A 4,239-nucleotide genomic window follows, 5' to 3' on the forward strand; every position below is an offset into this window, starting at 1 on the left:
TAGACTGAATAAATCACTATTTCTGGAAATGGATCCCAGGCAAAAAAAAAAAAAAAAAGGGGAAGAGATGGCTTAGTTTTGAACAATAGACTTAAAAGTGTTTTCATTCATGTCTTTTTTTTGGATAGGATTTCATTTGTGTGAATCCTTTTAACAAGCAGCTGATAATCAGAGTATGGAGAATTTGGTGGGATAATATCAAAGATATAGACACGGAAGTCACTTGGACAGGTAAGATAGGCAAAGATACTATACTGGATAGGATTCATCCTAAGTAGAGCGGGTATGGAGTGCATCAAATGCTACATGTATAAAATAAGAAGTAAAAAAGCCAGAATAAAAATAGGGTTTTAGTTTCAGCTTCAACGTGTAAAGAATTTGGAAGTTATAACTGCTGTGCTTACAGCAAGAAAAAAAAAATGGACCAACTGAAAATCAACGCCTTTTGTTGTACCCTTCAGAAATCTGAGGCTTCAGGGCAAATTGCCAATCCCCAAATCTGGAGAGACAGGTGGATCGAAAGAGACACAGTTGAGATTTTTTACTTTGTATGGAACTCACAGAAACCAAAAACTGGCAGCTACACTTAAATGGTAATTTTGATGAATTGTTGCAGGGTGAGTGTGGACTAGCTTGAGAGTGAGAACCTACTGGGGCCACAGTCTTAAGAAGTTCTACCTTTTATAGCCTTTACCTCCATGAACTCCACCAGTTTTCTAGAGGGAAGATACTAGAAAGATCCTCTCATAACTCTCTGTTGATAGAGGGTAAAGGAGTAGAGGATGGTAGCAGGAAGATAAATCATTTTGAAATATGACCTTCTTCATATCAAAGGCCTACTGTCCAGTGTTGGGGGGGAGGGGGAGGGGAGAGATACTTTGCCATAGTCTTATCCATGGTAGGAAAAGTTCATTTTTTCTTTTTTTTTTTTTAACTTTATTTTGTCGATATACAATGTGGTTGATTATTGCCACCCATTACCAAAACCTCCCTCCCTCCTCCCTCTCTCCCCTCCCACCCAACAATGCCCTTTCTGTTTGCTTGTTCTATCAACTTCAAGGAATTGTATTTGTTATGTCTTCTTCCCCCCCCCATTTTTTGTTTGTTTGTTTGTTTGTTTGTTTTTGTGTGTGTGCATGTGTGTGTGTGTGTGAATTTATTTATTTATTTTTATCTCCCACCAATAAGTGAGAACATGTGGTATTTATCTTTCTGTGCCTGACTTGTTTCACTTAATATAATTATCTCAAGGTCCATCCATGTTGTTGCAATGGCAGTATTTCATTCGTTTTTGTAGCTGAGTAGTATTCCATTGTGTTCTACTCCAGGCCCCCACTACCTTTTCTATGTGGCAGAGAGGAAGAAATAAAATAGTTAACAGGGGTAAGAACATCAGCAAACTAGACTGGAATTTATGCATCCTGTTAAGTAAATAGGAGAAAAGAAGCTATACCATAGTAGAGCTATTTGTTAAGGTCACAACTGAGACACAGGTTCAGAATTGGATGATTATAGTATGTACAATTGAATCTCTATTTAATGGACCTGTAGAACTTTATGGCACAAAGAGTGACCATTGATGTACACAAATTTAAAAACAAAATCATTTAACAGGTCAGAGGATCGCAGGATAAAATACAACATGTGACAAAAATACCTAGCTGAATTAAACATGTAACCTTGCTGAAGGAAGTAGTGCTGGCCTAAGTAATTTAGTAAATGAAGAGAATCTATAAGACCAAAGGCAAAAGGAGACAATAATCTGTTCATAAGCAGCATAGTCTAGTTGACAGAGATTTCCATAGGCGTATGTGTTAAGAATTCTAAAAATACTATATGTATATACTGTAGATGGGCATTTCAGTAAATGGACATAGGATGGTGGGAGCTAAGTTTCTTGCTGTTGAAGTGGAAGGTTGCAAATCAGCTAGGGATGGAGGCTAGCATGATCCACGTTGCAATGAATTACTGTTGGAGACATCACAATATACTCATGCTTAGCTTAATATAGATTTTGATAGTCATGTAGAAGTATTTATACATATGTGAACATACATGGGCTAGTATCCACACATATATTCCCAACTGAGAGGTACTAGAAATAATGACACCCCAGTAGAAATGAGTACTCCTAGCACCTAGATCTTGGTTTCTAATATCATTATTCCATAACAGAACTAAAGGGTCTTGAAAAAATTGCTTATTTTAGGGCTGGGGAAGGAAATATATAAATGAGCCTGAAGCATCTTGTAGTTACATAAGGGAGAAAAAAGAACTCTAATACATTGCTGGTGGAAGTGTAAGTTGGTACAGCCAACTGTGGAAAACAGTGCATCCAGGGAAGCTTTATCAGAGTACTAAAAATAGATCTACCCTACGATCAGGTTATCTCACTACTGGAGATTGAGGTATGTATACACAATGGAATACTACTCAGCTATTTTAAAAAATATCTTGTCATTTGCAGCAACATGGATGGAACTGGAAAAAAATCAAGTTAAGTGAGGTAAGTCAGGCACAGAAAGACAAATTGTGCATATTACTCGTATGTGGAATCTAAAAAAAAAAATGGTTCTCATAGAAGCAGAAGGTAAAATAATGGTCATCAGAGGCAGGGGAAGGAGGATAAATGGCTGACTAATGGGTATAAAACTATGCTGTCTATGCTAAAGGATGTATTTTGCAGTATATGTATGTATCGAAACAACACACTGTACCACACAAATATGTATAACTAAATGTTAAAATAGTTTTGAATAAAAAAATGTAAAGACGAAAAAAAAGGGTCAAAGGACAACTGACCCACTGACCCTTTAATTACACAGGAGCAGGGCCATGGCTATCTTCACAAAATGCAGGTGTCATAGGTATAAATCCACCATAGCTGAATTCTATGTGCATAGAATTAAAAAAAAGAAAGAAAGAAGGAGAAAAAGAAGGAGATAAATGATGTCAAATAATAAGGATTAACAGGCTATGGGTGAAATTATTGCTAAAAGTTAACACCAAGTACTAAAACTCTTACTACTATGAAACTCTTCTGTGGAGCAGCTGAGTTAGGTCTGTTTTCCTGGTGGGCAAATCACCAAGTGAAAGATGCTTAAATAAATTAATAACAAATTCCTATTGCTTCAGTTCTATATGTTGCTTTTAACCATTTCCAACAGGCTGAATTATTGATTTCCTGGAACCCAGGCGAGTTTCATTTGTGTGAATTTGTCCGGGTGTCTAGCAGCAGAGCCAGTTTCACTGGTTGGGGAAAGCAGAAAGAGAGCACAGCCTGTGCTTTCCAGCTGGCAAAATCTGGAGGAACAGAGGAAGAGAACTGCTGGCAGTGGACATGGGAAAACCCTGCCAATTCTTTGGTTGCACAGTTGAAAACTCCATGTGCTTCCCATCACACAGCAATATTTTCACACCTCTTGTGCCATTAATTAAGCTCTTTTTATCCTTTTGAATTCAGAAAAGAGACCCATATCACTGAATGTTTAGATCTATTTTTAATGGGGATAATCATGAGATATATTCAATATTGGATGTTTTTTCCATATTCATTTTTGTACAGTAGAAGTGAGTTAGGTGTGAAATACCACATGTATTTGCGATAGCAATTGATCTTGTCAGAGAGCTGAGCCTTTTGGGAATAATCATTCAGACCTTCTGTCTAAGACTGTGTCATAAATTGCATACTTTTTTCCCATACAATTTCATTCTGTGGTATTAGTATGAGTTGAATAATTATTAACATACCGAGACCTGAATAAATGAGTTCTACTAGATGTCAACAGCATTGGGGAATTTCAAAATTATAACGTGAATAGGTATACATATAATAATTTAATTTACGTCTGATCTAGACATTGTCTGCAGTCATCATTTAAGTTGGTTACCTAGTCAAAGAAATTATTAAAAAGAAGGATTTATTTTTATTTTTTTTCTATATAATTGCATCTGTTGATTCATGTAACTAACAACACAATCAAAATACAAAATTACCCCACCACCAGCAGGCTCCCTTGTGCTACCCTTTTATAGGCACACCCACCCCTCCCCCATCCATATCCCCTGGCAATCACTAATCTGTTCTCCACATTAGTGATTTGATTATTTGAAGAATGTTATTTAAATGTAATCCTATATCATGTAATCTCTTAAGATTGGATTTTTTCACTCAGAAACATTGTCTTGGAATTTTTTTTTTTTTTTTGCCAACCTGATAAAGGAAAAATAGTATCCTGT

The sequence above is a fragment of the Galeopterus variegatus genome, unplaced genomic scaffold (genome assembly GCF_000696425.1).
Source record: "Galeopterus variegatus unplaced genomic scaffold, G_variegatus-3.0.2 Scaffold826, whole genome shotgun sequence".
Classification (NCBI taxonomy): Eukaryota; Metazoa; Chordata; class Mammalia; order Dermoptera; family Cynocephalidae; genus Galeopterus; species Galeopterus variegatus.